The 23636-nt window shown below is 44.4% G+C and overlaps 1 protein-coding gene across 1 annotated transcript in view; it reads left to right on the top strand.

Annotated features, from left to right (window-relative positions):
* The window catches only part of LHFPL3 (LHFPL tetraspan subfamily member 3), a 347715-nt gene that overhangs the window by 216966 nt on the left and 107113 nt on the right, over positions 1 to 23636 (top strand). The gene's annotated exons all lie outside the window — the stretch shown is intronic.

Genomic DNA, 23636 nt, shown 5'->3' with positions numbered 1-23636 from the left:
TGGCCAAACTTTCAGTGTAATTTTAACTCCTGTGATGTGCTACTCCATGAGATGGTCCTCTGCACTGGAGAGCAAAGCAAGGCATGCCTGGGTAGGGGGACTGGCAATGAGGTAGACTATGGAGCAGGCCATCAGAGGCTGGTGGATGCAACGGAACTCAGAGCCCATTGTGCTCCTTGTTCTGCCTAATTTCATTGTGGTGCCTTGGACAAGTCTTGTAGGGTGCAATCCTGTGCATGTTTAGGTAGAAGATGCTGGGGGTTGCAGGACTTTTTTCTATGTAAACATGCAGACGATTGCACTGTTAGTTGCGTTACGTGGTCATATTGACTGTGACTTTTATTTAAAAATTATTTTGGAAATGTAACATTTGTTTTTAGTAATGTATTAAAAAAACCAAGAGCCTGTGAACCTGCCTTAGATTGAGTCGGAGTACTGGTTTATGCAGCTCAGTATTATCTTCTCTGACTGGCAAGATCAGAGGCAAACTAGGCATGTGAATGCAACACAAAGTGAGAGTCCTGGTTTAGTTTTCAGCCTGAGGCTAACTTGTGGCCTTTGGCAATGACCATTCTGAAAACTGGCAGGCATTTGGGAATTTGCTCTGAAGTTGTTCCACCCACTCCCAGGTAGGAGATCACACAGAAGGATGATAAGCGATCATTCCCCATCCCTCCAGGGCAGGGTTGGGCAATTTTGAGAAAGTGTCATGGGCACAGTCACAAAATGGTTGCCATGGGTGGTCTCACTCCCCAAATTGCTACTGTGATGGGCATATCGACTCACAAAACATCCATTTCACAGAAGCACAAACTTTTGAGGCTAAGCAACACATAACTTGCTGAAGAACCTGAATACAAGGCAGAGGCAGAGTCTGACGCATGAAACACAAACCTATTCCTTTGAACCAACAGTTCTCCCCCGCCCCCTCTGAATCACCTCTCATTCACACACCCAAACAACACACCCCAGGACACACACACACGCCTTCTCATTTTCTCCTTCCTCCCACCAACCACTGGGTTACCCCCAAGCTTTCCTAACCCTCCCATTGTTCTGCACAGCACTCTCCACATCAGCCATGGTTGCTCTGCTTCCTCCTCCTCCTCCTCCTCCTCCTCCTCCTCCTCAGGTCATCTCCACTCCACCCCATCCCTGGTCTCCCCACTTCCATCTCCCAACTTGTTGGGTTGCCCCCAGCCCTGGTCTTCCTGCTTCCTCTCCCACTTCATCCGTTCATCCACAGCCCACTTGTGGTTTCTCCACTCCACCTGTGCAGATGGATGAGCCTTGATGGTATGCAGGGGCATTGCTAGGTTCTTAAAAGATCCAAGGCACAGGCCCATAACACAAATTTGCATATATCCGAGTCTAAGCATACCATATATATGTGCACACGTGTGTGTGTGTGTTGTGCATGTGGTGTGCTGGCGTGTGTGTATAGATTACATGCATACATTCATACATAAGAAGTGTGCACTGACCCCCACCCCACTTCAACTCAGACCCCGATTCAGCATTTTGGAAAACATCCCGCTTCTGCTCGGGCCAATTTATAGTTGAACCATTTCAGGTCAGAACCAAACCTGAGTCAAGGTTTGGAAAAATGAGCCTTCATGCTTCCTGCTGACTACCATGGGAAATTGGAAAAAAACTGTAACGTTTTTCTCTTGGTCAGAACTGGATGGTAATTTCAGGCATAGTAACCCCCTAGAAGGGGATTACACCTACCCAGTGTCAGAAAAATAGGTTATATTTTGATTTTCTTTTAAAGAGAACTGCCAATAACATTTTGTTCCTTGGAAGAATTGGATAAATATTTCAGGATTCATTGCCCATCAGAAGAGATCATGTCTGCCAAATTTCAGAATGATAGCCACAGCGGGCTTTGTGCAAGGGTGGCTTTGACATTTTGAGGTCTCCAAAAGAGGACATACTTATCTCCTTATTTTCCTTGTGGACCATTGTTCTGAAAATTACAGACAGCCTAGAGTTGTCCCTAAGTAAGAAACCAGCAAAGTTTCAGAAGGATAGATGCAGTAGTTCATGTGGAAGGGGAGTTCTCCAGTTTGGAGGAGGGAGTCATTTGCTTTCCCTTCCCTTCACCCCTTCCCCATTAGTTATTGGGTAAGTTTTGTGAAAATGCACAGGTCTTTAGAGGTGTCTCCCAGGCTAGAAACCTGCAAAGTTCCTGAAGGATATACATGCTTGCAAATTTAGAATTACTAGAATTTGTTTACATGTCACCAATGTTAGCAGCAGGGGAACATGGGTGGGAAGGCGCTATTGCACTCATGTCCTGCTTGTGGGTTTCCCGTGGACATCTGGTTGGCCACTGTGTGAACAGAATGCTGGACTAGATGGACCTTGGTCTGATGCAGCATGGCTTGTCTTGTGTTCTTAAATAGAGAGTGCCTCTGAGCATATGCAGAATGCTTTTCCTTCACCACTGAGTACTTACATTCTCCCCCTACCAATTTTATTCCCCTCCATGCAACCATCCCTCCTCATCCTACCATCCTCCAACAACTCTTCATAAAAACAGATGTCTTGTTTTGTGCAATTCTCCTCTACCTCCTCCTTGTTATGCACAAGCTGTCATTGTATTTTCCTTCCTCCTCATAACATCATTTGTGCCAAGACTCCACTAAAATTCAGCCAATGAGTCTGTTTTCAAAACTAGGGTTAATTTATGGAGAAGCTCTGAGCATGTACTAAGTGCCTTTCCCTCACCACTGAAGCGAGAGTTCATGCAAAATTAAAACACACACACGACAAAACATGCATAGGACGGAGCTGAAAGGGTAGTCAATTCATTAGACGGAATTGGGTGGGCACAGTATTAAGCATGCAGTACCATGCTGACAACTCAGGACTTATTTCTGAGTAAATATGCAGAACATCAAGGTGCAAACCTCCCTGCAGAAGTAACTTCTGCTGGAATCCTGTGCACACTTTCCTGAAGTTATGCCTCATAAAACATAATGGGGCTTCTGAGTAGGCATACATAGGCTTGCATAAATGAGCAGTATTTATCTATCCTCCACTTAAAAATCAAAGCCCAAACTCCTATTTTTGTTAACGCTTTCTGTTCAGAGGAACATAGGAAGCTGCCTTATATTGAATCAGACCCTGGGTCCTTCTAGTGCAGTACTATTGACATTGACTGGCAGCAGCGGCTCTCCAGAGTTTCAGGCAGGATTCTTTCCTAGCCCTACCTGGAGATGCTGGGGAGTGAACCTGGGACCCTCTGCATGCCAAGCGTGTGCTCTGCCACTGAGCTACGGCCCTTCCTATTGCTGGATAATGGCAACTGACAAAAAAAAACAGCCCCAGATTTGTTTCTCTGCAACCATGTGAACCCACTTTTCTCAAAGACTTGAGTGAGAAGGAGAAAAACCAGCCCTCTTGTCTGTTTGTATAAAGTAAAATACAGTTCAGAACTTCTCTTGCCCACCAAAGAGAATTCTCTTTAAGAATTCCCCAAGATATGCTCTAGGTGGGATAAAGAAGAGAAAGAAAGAACAGGATAGGGGAAGGAAGAATAAAAGAATAGTGATTGGAAATGCGCTGGGGGGGGGGGGAGAATTCCCTAAGCCACGTTGCTTCTTTCAGAGATGTAGTACTTTAGAGGAATTTAGGGTTTGTAAGGAGGGTTTGTAAGGATTGCATGTACTTAAATTAACTTTATGAGGTGAGGTGGCAGAGGGCTTTTTCTAGCTTCTTTAAAACTGTAGAACCTATTTAAAAGCTTCAGCAGGTCCTCGATCATGACAGCATATAGTCCTAACCCTTCTTTTGGAATAATTTGAGTCCTACAGTTATTTAGGAGAAATTAAAATAGAGGGCGAGAAAGAAGTTTGTGAAGGCTGATTGGATATTTTGCTGTACTGAAGCTACTAAACTTCTGCAGAAGCCAGAGATTCCACTTTGGGGCAGTGAAATCAGATGCTGTGTGAAATACCAGTATTTCACATGGAGCTCTTTCTTCCCTTCTTCTCCCTCTTCAAAGTTTCATTGCAAGCAAGCTTCCAACAGTGGGCATGTAAGAGCAGAAAAGTAGGGGGAGAGAGGTTTTTTGCATCTCCAACCCCCCCCCCCAGAAAAAACCCTACACCAGAGATTAGGGATAGTGACCTCCTAATGGTCACCTTAAACACCTGATTAGGATCTCTAATCCCCTGTATGGCTTAACAGTTTTTTACTTTTTGTTTTAGTCTTTGAGAAAAGGAAACTTTATGCATGGCTAGCACAAAAGCCACTGGACCTAATTGTCTGAAATTTGGCAGGTTCATTTAGCTCCATAGGGGCTGCCAGGTTACCAAATTCCATGCATGTATGTGGAAGCACAAAAAAATATATAGCTTTTTGCTTTGACAAGATTTTCTTGAAAATAGCAAATTTTACCTGTGATTTGCACAAACACCACTGGACCAAACTGCCTGAAATTTGGCAGGTTCAATCAGCTCTAAGGGAGCTACAAGGTCTCTAAATTTCATGTAGTTATCATCCAAACTAAAAAAGTTATGGCTGTTTTTGTTTTCCATGCAAGTCAATAGGAAAATGTAAAAAAAAAAAAAGGCAATTAGGACAGCTCAGAAGATCCGGGGCACAGCTCAAAAAAGATCTGGGGGCCGTGCCTGGGTGGGCCTTATCTTAACGATGCCCCTGATGGTATGGCTGATACTGTTAGATCTGATGATATTGTTTCTTGAGTAAATATGGGAGTTAGTCCCACTTAGAATAGACCCAGTGAAATGAATGGGAGTTAAATTAGAGGAACATTGGATACAATCCAGAGGGTTTGTTGGAGGGTTTTGTATTTTGCACTGGGTTTGTTGGAGGGTTTTGTATTTCAGTTAGGCATCCCATTGTTGCTAGTGAGCAGCTGCTTCAGATTGTATGGCTGTCTGTAAGTAAGGACAGGCCTACCACACAAGGCTTGTGAGAGAGAAGGATAATCTTCCAGTATAGGATAACGTGTTTTTAAAGTTTTTAATCTTTGGGAACCACCCAGAGAGCTTCGGCTATTGGGTGGATTGGAAATGTAATAAATGGAAATGAAATGAAATGATGTGCTGGAGAGTTTAGCTGGGAACATCTAAATGACATCTGGTCTTATGTTACTTACTCTGCTAATCCTGTCCCCCATAGACTCCTAAGTACCCATTTGGCCTTTTTGAACTGTGTTCCCCCCCCCCGCCTGCCCATTTCTCCAGGTTGGTATAGTAGCTTTAAGAATACCTGACATATTGTAAATACTGCAGGTAAATACTGGAGCAAATGCAGCTATATTATAGGGTTTGTCTATAGACAATGGATTGTGGGATGTGCTCTGGGATGGTAGTTGGAAGCACATAGTTAATCAGTTTGTTTCTGGTATGAGGTTGTATTTATTCAACCATTACTTAGTGGCACTGTCCAGAAAGCATGCCTGCTGCATGGGTTGTTTCAGTCTTAGGTTCACAGTGGAAATCACTGAAGGCCTGGTAGAATTTCTCAAGGGCTTCCTTCTTGTGGGTCCAGGTTTTGAAGAAGTCATCAGAGCATGTCAAACAGAGGGGATAAGGCCAGGGTAGGCTACCTGGTGCCCTCCAGATGTTTTAGACTACAATTCTCATAATCCCTGATTATTGGCCGTGCCGGCTGGGACTGATGGAATCATAGAAAAGTAGGGTTGGAAGAGGCCTACAAGACCATCGAGCCCAACCCCTTGCTCAGTGCAGGAATCCAAGTCAGAGCATCCCTGACAGATGGCTGTCCAGCCTCGTCTTGAAGGCCTCCAGCATGGGAGAGCCCACTACCTCCCTAGGTCATTGGTTTCATTGTCATATTGCTCTAACAGTCAGGAAGTTTTTCCTGATGTTCAGCCGGAATCTGGCTTCCTATAACTTGAGCCCATTATTCCTGTGTCCTGCATTCTGGGATGATTGAGAAGAGATCCTGGCCTTCCTGTCTGTGTCAACCTTTCAAGTACTTGAAGAGTGCTATCCTCAGTCTTCTCTTCTCAAGGCTAAACATGCTCAGTTCTTTCAGTCTCTCTTCATAGGGCTTTGTTTCCAGTCCCCTGATCATCTTTGTTGCCCTCCTCTGAACCCTGTCTGACTTGTCTGCATCCTTCTTAAAGTGCGGTTCCCAGAACTGGACACAGTACTCCAGATGAGGCCTAACCAGTGCTGAGTAGAGAGGAACTAGTACTTCCCGGCATTTGGAAGCTCTGCTTCTATGAATGCAGCCCAAAAGAGCATTTGCCTTTTTTGCAGCCACATCACTTTGTTGGCTCATATTCAGCTTGTGATCGACAACAGTTCCAATCATTCTCGCTTGTAGTGTTGTTGAGCCACGTATCCCCCATCTTGTAACTGTGCATTGGTTTCTTTTTCCTAGGTGCAGAACTTAGTTGTAGTCCAACACATCTGGAGGGTACTAGGTTGCCTAACCTTGGATGGGACAGGTTCTATGGAATGTGTTGTTCTAAGTTAGTTATAAATTGGAATCCAGTGGAGCCATATCCATATCTGTACATAGAAACATCACTTTTGTCCTTCGTAAGCATGTAACCTCTCAGTAATTGATTTGCAGAATTTTGAGGTGGCCCATATACTCAGGACCTCTTAACAAGTCCTTCTGTCCCTCATTTCAGAAGTTGGCCCTTGTCCATTTCTTTGATTTACAAAGGAAATTGTAGGTGCCAGTTGCAAATGTTTTTGCGGTCTGTGTTCTATTACTTATGCCATCAAACCTGATGCGATCAAATAAGGCAAGAGAGCTGTAGAAACACAGACTGAATTGACTCTACTTGTTAAAAAGAAAAGGGCATACATGGCGATAAGCCATCAGATCTTCAAAAAGGAAATCTGGGGGGAAGGCAAACTCCACATGGAATCCAAATGAGCAATCAGCAGGGAAAGGGCTATTATTCTTTATTACCTATACAGCTGTGATCGAACGAACATTTGTGCGGCGTGGAATCTGATGACTGCTCTTTTTAGAATCCTGAGAATGGGAGAACTTTTTACAAATCCTTGTGTTTGAGGAAGAGAGTCTGAAAATATTTCAACAGTTTCTGCTTAGGGCTTGAACTTTAGGGGGTCTGGGCTCACCACCCCATGGTTCAGGTCTTAATCCCATATCTTGTCTCCCTTCACCCTGGTCTTAGTACCTTTTCCACTACATTGTGTTCTGGGAATCTCAAGAATATAACATTGCACCAAAATTCCAAGTTCTGCATCCAAAGCCAACACATTTTGCATTGAAAGTAAAGCAAATGGCCTTTAATTTTCCACAGTTCCAATTGCATAATTGGTTTTTGATCAGCTTTTGCAGAATCACGGAGGCCCTTAAGAAGTATATAATTCAACGTTCTTGTTCATCAGCATTTTTCCAGCCTCATTTGTGCAAATTTGTATGCAGAGCCAAATCACTACTAATTTGGCCAGAGTTCAAATTGATTTGGGAGCAACTCTTAACAGTTAGCTCACTGGGACCTAACTGGTAGTGGAAACAGAAGATGCACAATTGGGTGCAGAAGTTCTTTCTGAAAATTTCCACTTTCATTTTTCAAAAGAAAGCAGGTTTCTAGTTCTCATGGTTGCGGAGATCTGCTTGAAAGAGAGCAGGGCTTCAGTGCCTTGCATAGGTACGTGCTCCTTCCCATGACCAGTAAAGCTCAAATAAATTACGCAAACTAGTAAAATAGCAGAATGAACTATGAACAGCAAGAAAAATTATACATGTCTCCATATATATATATATATATATATATATATCAGTTTCTCTTGGAGTAGAATTTCGATTGTATTTTCATAACTTTTCCAGTTTTTTCTTTCTTTTATCCTCATCCAGAGCCCATAGAGCCCTGAATTAAATCAATGTCAGTAAAAACCAACCAGTAAAAAACCTGCTCCATTTTGCAGCCAAGCCACAAAACCTCATGAATGATTTGTTCAAAATGACACCAGGTACTATTACTAAACATTTAATAATGGCACACTTTCCAGGTGTGCTGCTCTGTCTTTATATTGGCTTGTTGCTGCTGCTGTGGCTGCTGCTGTTGCTGCTGGTTAAAGTCATGGTGAATTGGAGTATTAGGCTCTTTTACTTTAAAATGCAGACTCATCTTCAGGCATTTGCATATTACAGCTGCTGTTCTTCCACAGGCACTCTTTCCTCATCATTCACAACTAGAATAGTATCTATCAATCACTAAGGCAGGGGCTTAACCGAATAATCTCTGCTGCTGCAGCAGCAGTGCTCAGGAAGCAAGGAGTTATTTGCTGTTGCACTTCCTTGCTCGTAGCTTTACTATGTGAGTTATTAAGCACTTGAAGAATGTTATCTCTTCACACGGGCTCTAAATTTGACTACAAAGCCTTCAGAAGCGACAAGAGTTGAGAATGAGCTCTGGATTATAAATATCGGGGGGTGATTATTGAGTCTGATCCAGAGCTGTGAATACATGAGACTCGGGTTTCCTCTTGCAGTTTGTATCATGCCAATCCAGCATCAGAGGTTCGCAAGTATTTTGATTGCCTGGCCCTGGGCATAACATTTCAGTTTTGTGTGTGTGTGTGTGGGCAAATGTGTCTGAAAGACTGGAATGCCACCCCCCACATGTGCATACACAGTTCTTGATAGGCTTCCTTATAGCCACGTCATGATGTTTTGTGGGTTCTGTTGACTGGCCTGGAGTTGGTGCTGAGGATTTGTTAGGTAGTGAGGTGGATATATGGGTGAATTTGTGAGGGTGTTGTCTCAAGAGCAAGGGATTGGACTTAATGACGACAGGTTCTTTTTTAAAACTTATATCCCACTTTTCCGTGGGCTTCCAGCAATCTCTTATTTGGGGCTAGGGATGGATCTGTGACAGTTTCACATCAACTCATTCATAAGTCCTTTCTAATTTACCACACAAGCTTGCTTGCACTTTGTGGTCATTCTTAGAGGCCTTTCTGTCTCCCTCCCCTGCCATCTGAAGATAAGCTTCTTGGAAGAAGGCCTTCTTGGTTGTGGCACCCCATTTATGGAATACCATCGCTGGGGATGTTTGCCTCTGATGGTATTTTGGTGACAGAAGAACTTTTTTTACCTGGATTTTTTTTTATCATCTGGCTGTAGATTCTGCTTTTATTCTGTTCCATTCAATTGTATGACTGTAATTTTTTTTTATCTGCTGATCTGTCCTGCGTTATCTACTTGATTGTATTTATTACTATGTTTCTTGTTTTTATTACTTTGTTGTAAGCTGACCTGGGAGTCTTGCTGAAGGGCAGCATAAAAATATTAGAATTAACCAGAAGGTTAAAAAAATGAGCAAGGGAAGTCCACCCAAAATGAAGGGTTTCACTTGCAGGGCTAAAATTACCCAACTAATGCTTTACAAAAATGGCTTTCTGTGTGGTTTTTATGTGTGTGTATGAGTGCAGAGGATAGTTAATTGAAGGAAGCAGGGAGAGGGTGATGGGCCAGATTCAAACTAAGCATCAGAGACTAATTGTTGCCAACCCCTCTGTACTGTGATGTAAAGGTGGGCTGATCAGGAGAGTAGAAGGGTACAGCGCACAGAGGACCAAAGTGGGGTAGAATAACAATAATACTTGCCATTTCTATAGCACTTTAGATTGTTCAAAGCACTGCACATATATTATCTTTTAATCCAGGGGTGGGCAACTTGTGGCCCTCCAGATATTTTGGCCTACGACTTCCATCAGCCCTACGCAGCCCTAGCCAATGCTGAGGAATGATGTAGGGCACGCCAGTATTATTCCCCATATTCTAGAGGTGGGGTGTGGCTGAGGCTGAGGGATAGTGGCTTGCCTAAAGCCGCCTAGAAATACAAAAAAGCTACCTTATCAGCAGATGAACCACAGTCAGGCAATGGGTTCATCTACCTCAGTACTGTCTGTGCTAACTGGCAGTGTCTCTCGTGGGTCTCAATCAGGAGCTTTTCCAAGCTTTACCCAGAGTTGCCTGGGATTGAGCCTGGGACCTCCTGCATGCAAAGCATGCACTGTTCCACTAGAAATGATGAACTTTCCCCCAAAAGGGGATTTCACTGCAAATTGAAAGATAGTGCTAACATTTCTATTGTAAGCACTGAAAGATCAAAATAGGTGGCTGCCTTCCTGGAACTACACTTGTTTACCACAATGCTAGTACAAAGAGCTTTATTGGAGATTGGGAGGGACCTTTGTGAATGCCAGTTTGTTGAGCCTTGGACCCTTGCTTTTAGATCATTTGGTTGACTGGCAGTGAGCATAATTTGTTGATGTTTAATATTGTTTGAAACACAGGTGTTGGAGACAGGGATGCAAAATACAATCAGGCCCCAATCCTGTACATATTTCCCTGGGAGGAAGCCCCATGGAGCTCCATGGGACTTTTGAGTAGACATGCATAGGACTGTACTGTCAGGGCATATTTTTAAACCTTATTGCTACGTGCCTTTTTCCTCAGGTATTTCTCAGTCCTTGTTCAGTATGTTGCAGTGCCCATTGAGGAGTAAGGGAAACTGCCTTCTTGGCTGCGGCTGGTTCATGCTGTCATTTCCGGCCATATTTTCCCTCATGCAAACCCCCCTCAGTTATGTGGTTGTGGACATACTGGGCTGGTTCTGTGAACAAGCCTTGAAGGATCCTCAGGCTTCACAAACCAAAAACTTGCAGAGCAGAAATGTCCCTAGTGGCTATTTGTGCACATTACAACAGATTCCCTTGCTGGTTGGCTTCATATTGTCCAAACCGGCAAACTGTGCTTTGTCATTGCCCTGCAACCCAGGATGGGAAACCAAGGTTTCCTACACACATTTCCAGCCGTGGGTTGCAGGACAAGCACATGCTGTAGTTTACTGCAAAACAAGCCGGGAGGAAGGGAATCTCAGCGTATTGGGGGGGGGGGGGACTACATGAGCTCGAGGGTCCTCCAAGGCTCTTTCACACAGTGTCCAAATCAGCCCATTGTGTGAGCTCCTGGTATATGGGGGTGGGGGTTGCAAAAGTGGTTCCAAAAGGCAGTTGCAAAATTTACCCTGCATACTGATGATTTCATTCAATGTTTTCTTATGGAGAGAGAGAAAAACAAAATAACCATCCTAACTGACCTGGAATCTTGGCAGGGTGGGTTGGCAGAATTTGTAGCCACTTAAGGAGCCTTTCAGAAGCGCTATAAAATCACACTGTCAGCTACCTGCCCACTTCTTTTAGAGACATGCTATAAGGTTACCGTGCATTCAACAGTTGGTTCTAAATTTCTGAAAATGAAATCCTCATGCAAATTATTTTATCTTTTATTGCTTTTCCAGTGAGTATTTATGTCTCTTCGACATGACAGCTATACCAGAGTGCACCTGGAATGACAGGACATGTTTTAAGATACATTTTGGAGCCCTAATTGGGAGTCTGAGCATAACAGTTGCTCAGTGACACATTTGGAAGAACAGATATGAAAGGGCAGGACTCTGGTACCATAATAGAACTATGGGAGCTGTCAGTATGGAAAGAGGAGGCACAGAATGGTTAAGAGATGCTCTTCTGAGGGTGAGGAACAAGAATTGTTTCATGCTTTACTGCTGTGCTCCTCTGCCATTTCAAAATTACCCTTTAGCTTCTAATTCCTGAATTTAGAGCAGTCGTAGAGGACTTGCTGAGAATTAATTGGCACGTGCCCTTTAGCTTTCCAGCAATGCCACCGCTGGGTAAAGAGCAGGCCTTGCCTCCTTCACTCCGTTTTTTCATGTTTTCCTCCTGCTGTTCAGTTGTTGGTTGTTAGCTTTGTTCAGTGCAGGGCAAAGATGACACGTTATTGAGAGAAATACATTTCCCTACTTCCTGCCATAGCTGCCTTGTTATTTTCCTGAAGAAGGCTGACAGTCTCCACTTGAATATGTGCCTCTCGGATCTCCATGACATGATTAGCTGCTATAACTTTGCAGTAGGCTTTAGCACCAGAAATTGTGTTAAAGTGACTGTGCAACTCCCATGGCCACCAATTAGACTGCAGATCAGTGAAGGATCAAGTAAAGCTGATCTCCGCCAAAAGGAAATGCTCATGTGTGAAGTACACCTTGATTGACCTCCTGGAGACAAGGTCTTAAAGGCGAAAGGAACTGATTCTTCATACACCCTTGTGCCACCAGAGGAGCTGCTATTCCCTGAGCAAGTCTTACACAGAAAGTGTCCTCTACAAGTTGGTATTTATTCAGTACTGGTGGAGTATGCAGAAGACTGACATAATAGGTGTCTTCAAATATCTGAAGATGGAGCAGATCTGTTTTCTGTTGCTCCACAGGACAGGACTAGAACTAATGGGTGTAAATTACAAGGGAGCAGATTTTGGCTAAACAGTAGACTGAACTTCCTAACAGTAAGAGCTGTTCAACCGTGGAACAGACCGCCTTGGGAGGTGCTAGTTGCAAGAATCCTGGACTGAGCCAGGAGTTGGACTAGATGAATTCTGAGGTCCTTTCCAACTTGAACGCTGTATGATTTTATAATCAGTATGATGCTGAACATTATATGCACCATGGTTTCTTACTATGGTCAGATGCTAGCCACAGTTGATGCAGTCTCATACTACTAGTAATTCTATGTACTCTTTTTATTTTTAACACATGGTAAAATTAGTTCTCACAGATATATTCAGGGTGCATGGTATTAACAGTGTAATAGCGTTCTGATACATAAATCCAGCCTTCTGTGGGATGGAAAATTTTTTCAGAAGTGTTCATCTTCCATTTAAGTACCTGGGTGCCCTTTACATGATCAGAAGGCTTGCACCCTTCTCTGTGTTTCTGACAAGCTCAGGTATTCTGTAAACTACCATGCAGGGGAAGGAGGCTTATTTAATGAATTCCATTCACCATTCAGCTTCTCAAAGAAATGGGCCATTATAGCTGCAATCTTATGCATATTTATATGGGAGTAAGCCCCATTGAACATAGTGGGACCTTATCCCCAAGACAACATAGGATCGCACTGCACAACACTTTAAATATTATATGTGCCTTTGTTTTAACACAGCTAAAACACAAGTATTGGGGCCATTTCACACATTATAGAGAGGCAGACCTAGATTTCTCACAGCATGAACACTCAACAGAGAGCTGCAGCTAATCCCAGATCCTATGGAGTGTACCTGTTGCAACATTCATGTGTTACATTTTAAGACGTACACTTAAAACATATTGGGCATAACTCTAGAAGTTTGAATGTGTGAACTAGGCCTTATTCAAGCAGATTTATGGACAGGTACACCTCTTGAGACTCATCTCCTAGAGTTGGGAGCCAAATATTTGAGGATCCTGTGATGGATGTCCACGTTTATGAGCATTAACTTAAGATGATTCCTCACCTTTCCTTTTTCAGGGTGACAATCCTGTGTGATTACAGTAATAGTGTATTCATGTTGGTCACACTGGGCAGAAGAGGAAAGTGGGTATATGTTTCAGTTCTTCTGAAATATTCCCAGTCATTTCAGTGTGAGTTTTGGTGATGCCTAGTAGCTACCTTTTTCTTGGATCACCAAGAAATTTGGTAATTTAGGGGAAAAGCCATTCCTTTTGCTCTCTTTGCTAGCTGTATTGAACACATTAAAATTGCTGTTTCCTCACCCACCCAACCAACACCCCACCTTTGCATTCTCAGTTCCAATATTTAGTGCCTTTACTTAATTTCTTTTCTTACTTGAAGAAACAGTTTTATCACAATACTACAGCAAACAACATTGTCATTGATTTGGCTGCTGCAAAGCACAAGGTCTTGAAACTCTCTCCGGAAGGAAGGAATGCCATCTCCTCTGCCTTATGTGATGTATAAAGGTAACAGTTCAGTCACATTGGACTCTAAAGATGTATGGCAGGGGTGGGCAACCCATGATCTGCATGTGTCCCCTCGGCCTCCCCCCATTGTGGCTACCCCCATGCCACCACCTGTTGTCCTCTAGAATTTTTCCCCCAGAGAAAATGGTGCACAGAACACCTACAGAATGCCAACAGGGTTACATTTCGCTTGGAAGCAAGCTAAATTTGATCAGTGCACTTTGTAGTGCTGCAACATGGTTTGCCACTGAATTGGGGTCAGGTGCCCCACAGATTGCACCCTGCACTGGGGTCCAGGGGACAAAAATGGCTCCTGGACCTCCAGAGGTTGCCCACCCCTGATGTAGGATATGTTCACAACGTAAGCATAGGATAGTTTTTCCCAGCATCAAGTGTACAAACTATACAAATGGGGTGCACTTATATCAAGGCTAATTAGCAGAAACATACTACATATTAGTACTGGATCTTCCCGTAGTTTCTAATCTGATTTTAAGTAGGAAACAGCATCTGGAAGGGCACAGACCTTTCCGGCAGAATAACCCCTGGCACCTCCAGTAGGACCTATATATGGAATTGCTGCCATGTTTATGATTGTAGCCCACAGTTCTGTCTGATCGTGGCAGTTACAGTGGCCCTATTTGTGAACACCACGTGGAGGAAGTAGTTCATACTATTTGTGCTTTCATACAGTTCCCACCAGGATACTGTCTCTCGTCACAAAGGCTCCAGTTTGCTATTGCCAATGATTCTGCAATGTTTACTCCCTTTTGCAGACTTACTTTGCAATAACTGGGTTGTCAAATCGCAGAAAGTATTATTTGTTTAATTATCTGTTTATATAAAGCTGAAAAGGTGCCCCGAATGGCTTATATGAGGCCAGTAATAAACGAAGACAGCCTCTGCCTGCAGGCTTACAATCAAAAAGATATGACATGAAAGGAAAAGGGGATTGTAAGGGAAGAGTTGGGAAACAATGTCAGGCAAAGTTACAAAGGTTGCTCCCAGACAGAGGGGTCCTAGTGCCAACCATCAGAAGGTACTGTGCAGCAATTCCATATTTTCGTACTTACTGGATTTTCTATTGTAAGAAAAAAGAGAAGAAGCAGTGGGAAACATGGGAGAGTTAGAAGTGGATGACAACAGGGTCTGGACCACCCCAACCCCCCCCCCCACACACACACACATACACACCACTGGCTAAAATTCTATGAATGAGGCAAGGCAATCGTACATTAAAAGCCTAGTCTGGAAGAGCCCAAAGTTTTTAGAATGACCAGTTTGTGCAGAAACAGTTGAGGGGGATGGGGTGACCGATGGAGCTGGTCTTTTAGCAGAGCTGATGGAGAGACCCTGCAGTCCCATGTCTCCCTCTGCTGCAGCCTGATCAGCATTTGCAGCTGCATTGTCCTGATTCCAAACTGGATTTTTAAGTTTTCTGTTTAAAGGAAGGCACTGAGTAGTTTCCAGTAGGGCCAAGGTCGGTGGGCTGGAGAGTTTCCGTCTCTGTTTCATTAATTAAAAAATGGACTCTGTGGCAGATGCGCCATGGCAGGTGTTGAATTGATCATGGCTCCTGTTAAATGCATTACCCGATATGGGCTGAAGGCTCGTTTTCTTCTTGCAGCTGTACATCTGGGATGGAAACAGATTGTCTGAAGGGCAGATTGTTCTTCCCAAGATGACAAAGATCTTGTCAACCACTCTTCTAAATATGAGCAAATATGGGTCCCTCTGCATCTAGATGAGCTGTCAGGCCTGCAAGGCATATGATGAACATTCCAGAGATATGAATAACTAGTCAAAACTTGAAACATTGCATATGAATCTTTTAAATTGGTGGCAAGATTAATTGTCAGACAGTCTTGAATGCAGGACCAGTGCAGGACAAGCCCAGTAGCACAATCATTCCAAGCTGTTGTGTGGGGCAGCAATGTTTTTAGCAGCATCAGTGAAGCTGTATGCAGTTGGAGGTGGGTGAAAATCTCAAAGTGTGTGCAAAGGTATATGAGCCAAGATTTCCAGCCCAGCAAATTCTGTAACACTGCAAGGGAACCCAGGATGAAAATCTCAGCAGTTCATGCATTGCTGCTCCTTGGGGAAGCCTTGACTGTAAGTTTCCTCCCTCTTCCTTAGTTCAGGGATAGGAAACCTGGCACCCACCATATGTCTTGGACTACAACTCCCATCATCCCCAGCCACCATGGCCAGTAGTCAGGGATTGTGGAAGTGTATCATCAACACATCTGGGGGGGCATGAGGTTGCCTACCCTAGGTGTGGGCAGAAAGTAGATCTCCAGATGTTTTAGACTTCACAACTCCTGGCATTCCTGAGCATTGTTCATGCTGGGAGGGGCTTCTGGAAGTTGAAGTCCAAAACATCTGGAGATCTACCTTTTGTCTACCCTGCCTTAGTTAATTTCAGTACCAGTAGAGGGGAAATACCAGAACTTCTATCTAGTTTGTAGTACTCATCTCCATAATGCAAATACCAAACAATGATGTTGTTGCCATTTGCTGTAGAAGAGGTGAATGTTTTAATCATCTTGGAGAGAAGATCCCCATTCCAGGATCTTCTGGGTCACCCACTGCCCTGTTGCTCTCCCCTTGCCCATCAGATGGGATGAATCTCATGTCTGAATTCTTACTTTATAGTAGGTGAGAATTTTGTTCAGTTTTTTCAAATAAGAACTTACCCCAAATTTGGAAATTCCTTCATAAATGGCACCGAAGGCACTTAAGAGTTTAAACATTTCAGAGGAGAAAGCAAAACTGACAGATCTGTCCATCAAGCCAAGGGCTTGGAGCGCTTGGCTCTTAAAAGTCTGGGTTTGAATCCCTGTGTATTCAACCATATTTGTAGTGCTGAATTAGGGTTGTCTCCTTTTTGTTTCTGACAGGCTCCTCATATTTAACAGCTACATGGTCAGCAGGTACAGCATGATGCTCTCCATGCTGGGATTAGCGGTACCTATTGAATTTGGCTGGTGCAGATGGGTGAGAAATTCATTTGGTTCATTTTTTATAAGAACTTACCAAAATTCACAAATTTCTTCATAAATGGGATGGAAAGAACTTTAGATTTATTTTTATTTTTTTTTTAAAAAAACGGAATGTGAGAGAAAGCAAAAGTAACAGATTTGTCCATCCTGGATCCCCAAGTGGGGGTCTGTAAAACTGTTCAGATAGGAACAGGCCCACTCACAAGATGAGAAAATACGATGCAATCAACCTGATAACAGCAAAAACTAGATTGGTCTGCTGTGGAAAGCAGTTAGGCCAGATGAAAGGTAGAACAGACCAAATTTATATATTTTAAATTGTTTTATTGTGTGTTGTTTGGTTTTAATTTTTGTGAACCGCCCAGAGAGCTTCGGCTATTGGGCGGTATAGAAATGAAATAAATAAATAAATAAATAAATAAATTGTCTTTGGAGGGGTGGCCAGTGAATGCTACACCAAAGGGATCTCACTGAACTGCATGTACAGATCTCGTACGTTTCCCCTGCCCCACCAGAAGAGGCTATAGTCTTAAACTGATGCCCACTCACAATATGAGGACCTATCCAGAGGTGCAGCGGCACAGTTGCATCCTGTTGGCCCATGTAAGCAAGGTTGTGTGTATTTGGTATTTAAATAAATATCTGTGCCAGGGTAAATCCCAATTCCGCACCAAGAGAAGCTCAGTTACGTGACCTATACTATGCAACTTAAGCAAACATCCCTAATAAGAAGAAAACATGCAGAATTAATACTGCCTCTTTTATACTTTCTTATAACATATTCCAGTTCTGCTAGTTCATGGGAAGGGGCAAGGAGCAGCGCAGACCACAGAAGCCTCACTCTGAATCAGTGGAAAACTTGCTCAGCCACTTCCCTGGCTTCTCGGATTTCAGCAGCATGCACTCAAGACTAGAGCAGGGGAGCAGCCTGAGGGCCAGATTTCATTTCGGAGAGGCTTTCGGGCGGGGGGCACATTCCAGCAGTGAGCTGGGCCAAACGCAAAAGGGGAAGAGGCAAAATACCAAAAATGCCAGCATATATGAGCTTGAAGCTTACTGCCAGTAACTAGGCCTTAGGAGAGGCATTTCAACTTTTTAGAATGGGGCAAAAACTGCACAAAACCCAGGAAACCACCCAAAAATTGGTGGTTGGGGGAAAGAGGATGGGTACTTGGCCATCTGGGGAACCCAGGAAGGCCAGATTGCATTCCCAGGAGGGCTGGATTTGGCCCCTGGGCCTAAACGTCACCATCCTTGAGCTAGGGGTGTGCTCTTTTCAAAACAAAAGCTGGGATTGTCAGGAAGCTGGATTCTGCCCCTGGTACCATCCGCTGCAGGATCACAGTCTGTGCTGTGCCCTATCTGTAAATATTCAGAAAGCAAAGCAAGGGGCCCTTTAGCCTATGGAGGGCAAGAACACCTCTTACCTGGGACAACAAAATAATCTTCTTACCTCTAGAGAGAGCAGGCTTGGCACCAGCACCCTTGGACAACTGCCAGGACCCCAGCACCCCAACAGGGCCCACTGGCACCAACACCACTGGGCCTCTCAGGTGCTCCAGATGCGTTTGTCCATTGTGGGAAATTTGCCATGGTGGCATTTAAAGGGCCACCCACTGCCAGGAGGTAAGCCCACAAGCAAGGGCTAGTCGGACCTGGAGCCGACTCCGAGGGAAAGCCCTGGGGACCTGAGCTTCTGGATTTAGATAGTCAAATGCTGACAACCCAGTCATAAGCGCACCCATTATTAAAAATACAGTTAGGCTTTTATTTCCTGAAGTGGAAACTTCATTCTCTGTGCTGTCATCATTTTAGCAAGATGTTATGTAAAAATAGCAATTGCAGGAGACTCAGCTTTTTAGAGCTGTAGCAGTGCTTGTCTTGTAGCTGGAGAGAGAGAAAAGAAAAGGTTTACTTGCAAGCACTTTGCTAGGCAACCATGTAGAAGCTCCTTGGCACTGATTTGCAAATGAACCTGAGCATCCATTGTCTGTAGACCAGAGGGGGGAAACCTCAGGCCTGGGGGCCAAATCTGCCCCTCCTGGAGCCCCAGTCAGCCCCTCCAGGGTTCGCCAGATGGCCACACACCCTGGCCCAACCCCTTTTCCCCAAGCACCAATTGTTTGGTGGTTTCCTGGCTTTTCCCTATTCTAAAAGCCTCTCCCAATGTCTCCTTACTGGCTGTAATTGCTTTAAACTAAAATATGCTGGTATTTGGGGAGGGGGCCCAATTCAGTCATGCCCCACCCTGGAATGCAGCCCCAGAAAGCTTCCCCAAAACGGAATCCGGCCTTTGGGCTGAAACAGGCTCTACAGCCCTGCTGTGGATGTTTGAGCCTTTCCCAGGCTGTTCACACTGACGGTGTGTGTGATGCTCCATCTCTTGGGAATTAACGTGAAGTCAATGAGCAGCCTCCTCAGCCTACATACTGTGCAGCCAGCATTTTATCTTGTATTTAACATCTTGCTATCTTCTGGAAATCATGTTATAGTGCATATATCACAGTGCTTTCCTGGTCAAAAACTACTGTGGATATTTGGTCAACTCCTACAGTGATGAGATTTTCTAAGCATGTCATCTTGATCCGTGACATTAATTCTAAAACACTGAGTCTGAGCCTGACATTTCCTATCAGCTGCCTTACTTGTAAGAGAGAACTTTAATGCCCTGCGATATCATTAATAATGACGATGAGTGGAGGGTTCTTCAGCCTGAGTCAGACTACAGAAAGATTAAATATCTTCCTGCATGCTTTGTCTTAAGAATGGAGACACCGACAGTATGCAACATTAGTTGGCTTCTTTGCTTCATCAGCCAGGGATAATTTATGTGACTGTTTGAATGCCAGTTCTCAATGTCCTGTCACACTAAAGTGTAACGAACAGTGGAGGAGCCTGGGATGAGGTTTTGCTGATGAAGAGGTGGGGCCGTGGAAATGGGTACAGGCTTGTTTTGGCTTGGCTGGCTAGCGGAGGGCTACAGGTTGAGCCTCCACCCCAGTGATGTCCCTCAAGTATATAAGTTCCCTTTCTTCCATAGATGTGAATGATTTGCCAGTCATGTTCATCGAGAAAATGACAACGAGGGCCCTCTACATCTGATGCTAGGTGGCCAGCCCCAGTGGCAGCACCAGAAAAATATAGCAGGGGAGGGCATAGAAATGACAAAGTGCATAAGATGGGGGGTTTGATGGGAGCTTTGTCCCATTTAATAATAATAATAATAATAATAATAATAATAATAATAAATATTAGATGTCTGGAAAAATAACAGCATATTTCACATTTACGCTCCCATCATTAACCTTTTTTCTCTTACGTATGTCCCACTGATTGATGTTTGGGACTGCAGCCTTGTTTTAATTTCCAGTTTATGATTCAGCTATAATTTGTATGCGAAAAGTGTCTTTCCTTCAAGGAACCACAGGGTCCAGCAATTGGGGTGAGATAAGGGGAGAGAGGTACATATTGAGGACGCTTGCCACACCACCCTCTGGCACCACCTCTGCCCGGCTTTCATTGACAAGGAGCCTGTTCCTCCACCCCCACACCAGCGGGTCCTTGCAATATACAAGCCCTAACATTCCCACCCACATCCAATCCTTCATAAAGATGGGCATCATATTTCTCTAGGAATCATATTTCACTTGTTGGTCTGTACTGGAATTGGCTCTGCTCATGTGACATATGCTGGTGCACTGCAGATTCTGACTGAGCCTGCAGCAAGCAGGAGTGAAGTGGAGGGGTTAAGGAGGGGCAGGGTGCTTCACAAGACCCCGTCCTCTTCTTCACGTACATTATCTTCTTGTAAGACAAGAAGAGATTAATTCTGCAGATTAGTGGCACAGCTTTCCACATCCCACAGACATCATGGCCTAGGGACCCCCTGCTGTTGGAGGACGATGTCTAATGTCATGAAGGAAGGGGAAGGCTGGGTCCAGGAAGCATCCCTGGGGGGAGCCTCAGAAGTCACTGCCTCTCCCAAGACTCTCATGGGAGGGGCAGTCTCAGGCACCAGCAATGACTTCACCTGCATGGCCTGAGAATGTAGCTCTGCTCCCCGCTTCTGACTCTGGCAATAGAGGGCACCTCTCCACTACCACACCACATGCAGGGGGCAGCAGGAGGCTCTCCAGCTGTGCTGGAGCTGGTGCCTGAGAAAGCCCTACCAGTTTCTTCAAAGGGAGCCAAGCTTGAGACACCAACCTAAGAGCAGGATTGCTTAAGTTCTCAGTTGGCTGCACATCATTGCTGGAGCAACATTCCATGTTTGCTGCCCTTTGGCGTTTTGTATCCTGAGACGCTCCCTAGATCTACAGTAAGCTGATTGTGGTCCTGGTCTCCTGTAGGAGTTTCTTCAAAGGGAGCCAAGCTTGAGACACCAACCTAAGAGCAGGATTGCTTAAGTTCTCAGTTGACTGCAGATCGTTGCTGGAGCAGCATTCCATGTTTGCTGCCCTTTGGCGCTTTGTATCCTGAGACTCTCCTTAGGTCCACAGTGAGCTGATTGTGGTTCTGGTCTCCTGTAGGCTAGCCTTCACTCAGGCAAAGTTTCTCCTTTATTCTCCTATGGCCTCAGCCTGTAATATAATAGGAGGATGCATACACCTTAAACACTTTCTCCAGTATGGTAGGACCAAGGCCAGTATGCAGCTTTCCTCCACCTTCCTTTTTGTTCTGCATTAATTTTTTTTACTCGCCACTACTGATTGTGATAATCATTTTTTAAATCATAGAATCATAGAATAGTAGGGTTGGAAGGGGCCTACAACACCATCCAGTCCAACCCCTGCTCAATGCAGGAATCCAAGTCAGAGCATCCCTGACAGATGGCTGTCCAGCCTTGTCTTGAATGCCTCCAGTGTGGGAGAGCCCACCACCTCCCTAGGTCATTGGTTCCATTGTCATATTGCTCTAACAGTCAAGACGCTTTTCCTGATGTTCAGCCGAAATCTGGCTTCCTGTAACTTGAGCCCATTATTCCCGTGTCCTGCATTCTAGGATGATCGAGAAGAGATCCTGGCCTTCCTCTCTGTGACAGCCTTTCAAGTACTTGAAGAGCACTACCCTATCTCCCCTCAGTCTTCTCTTCTCAAGGCTAAACATGCCTAGTTCTTCCAGTCTGTCTTCATAGGGCTTTGTTTCCAGTCCCCTGATCATCCTTGTTGCCCTCCTCTGAACCCTCTCCAGCTTGTCTGCATCCTTCTTAAAGTGCGGTGCCCAGAACTGGACACATTACTCCAGATGAGGCCTAACCAGTGCTGAGTAGAGGGGAACTAGTACTTTCCAGGATTTAGAAGCTATGCTTCTGTTAATGCAGCCCAAAAGAGCATTTGCCTTTTTTGCAGCCACATCACATTGTTGGCTCATATTCAGCTTGTGATCTACAACAATTCCAAAATCCTTCTCGCTTGTAGTGTTGTTGAGCCACGTATCCCACATCTTGTCACTGTGCATTTAGTTTCTTTTTCCTAGGTGCAGAACTTGGCATTTATCCCTTTTACATTTCATTCTGTTGTTTTCTGCCCAGCACTCCAGTCTATCAAGATCACTTTGAAATTTGTTTCTGTCTTCCAAAGTATTAACTATCCGGCCCAATTTTGTGTCATCTGCAAATCTGATCAGTGTTCCCTGCACTTCCTCCTCCAAGTCATTAATAAAAATGTTGAAGAGCACTGGGCCCAGGACTGAGCCCGGCGGTACCCCGCTCGTTACCTCTCCCCAGTTGGAGAAGGTCCCATTGATAAGCAGTCTTTGAGACCAGTTCTGTAGTCAACTGTGGATCCACCGGATCGTTGTTTCATCTAGCCCACTTTGAGCTAGTTTGCTCATCAGGATATCATGCAACACTTTGTCGAAAGCTTTGCTGAAGTCAAGGTATTATGTCCACAGCATTCCCAGAGTCCTAAAGGGAGGTTACCTGATCCAAAAATGAGATCAGATTCATCTGGCAGGATTTTCTCTTGGCAAATCCATGTTGGCTTCGAGTAAACACTGCATTGTTTTCAAGGTGCTTACAGACTGATTGCTTTATCATCTGCTCCAGAATTTTCCCAGGGATTGATGTCAGATTGACTGGTCTGTAGTTCCCAGGTTCCTCCTTTTTACCCTTTTTGAAGATAGGGACAACATCAGCCCTCCTCCAGTCATCTGGCACTTCACCCTTCCTCCATGATTTCTCAAAGATAATAGATTGTGGCTCTGAGAGTTCTTCTGCCAGTTCCTTTATTACTCGAGGGTGCAGTTCATCTGGCCCTGGAGATTTGAACTCATTCAAAATAATTAGGTGTTCCTTGAACATATGCTTATCGATCTCAAGCTGCAATCCTGCTCCGTCAGTCTGTACTTCGCCTTTGCCAGGGGGTATCATAGATCCTCTTTTGGGAGAAGACTGAGCCAGAGTAGGAATTGAGCACTTCTGCCTCTTCCTTGTCACCTGTTATCATTTTGCCATCCTTATTTAATGGTTGAACCTCCATTTCTTTCCTCTGTCTTTTACTATGCACATAGCTGAAGAAAGCCTTTTTGTTGTTTTTCGCATCCCTTGCTAACCTCAGCTCATTCTCAGCTTTAGCCTTTCTGATGCCATCCCTACAATTCTGTGCTACCTGCCTTTACTCTTCCTTTGTTGCTTGGCCTTCCTTCCACTTCCAATTGGGGGCCCCAATTCACAGCTCATTTCTGGCGGGAGTTGCTTGGACTGCTCAATGTAATGCTCAAGCTTTCCTCCGCTCACCAGCCCCAGACGGATGGTCACACTGAATGCACCAATGCCACTCTAGAGCAATACTTACACTGTTATGTAAACTACCAACAGGACA

This window comes from Heloderma suspectum, chromosome 7, assembly GCF_057233095.1.
Source record: "Heloderma suspectum isolate Gila_16-S chromosome 7, 16-S_ref, whole genome shotgun sequence".
NCBI classification, from domain to species: domain Eukaryota; kingdom Metazoa; phylum Chordata; class Lepidosauria; order Squamata; family Helodermatidae; genus Heloderma; species Heloderma suspectum.
The sequence above is the reverse complement of the archived record's forward strand: the minus strand, read 5'-3'. Positions and strand labels throughout refer to the sequence as shown.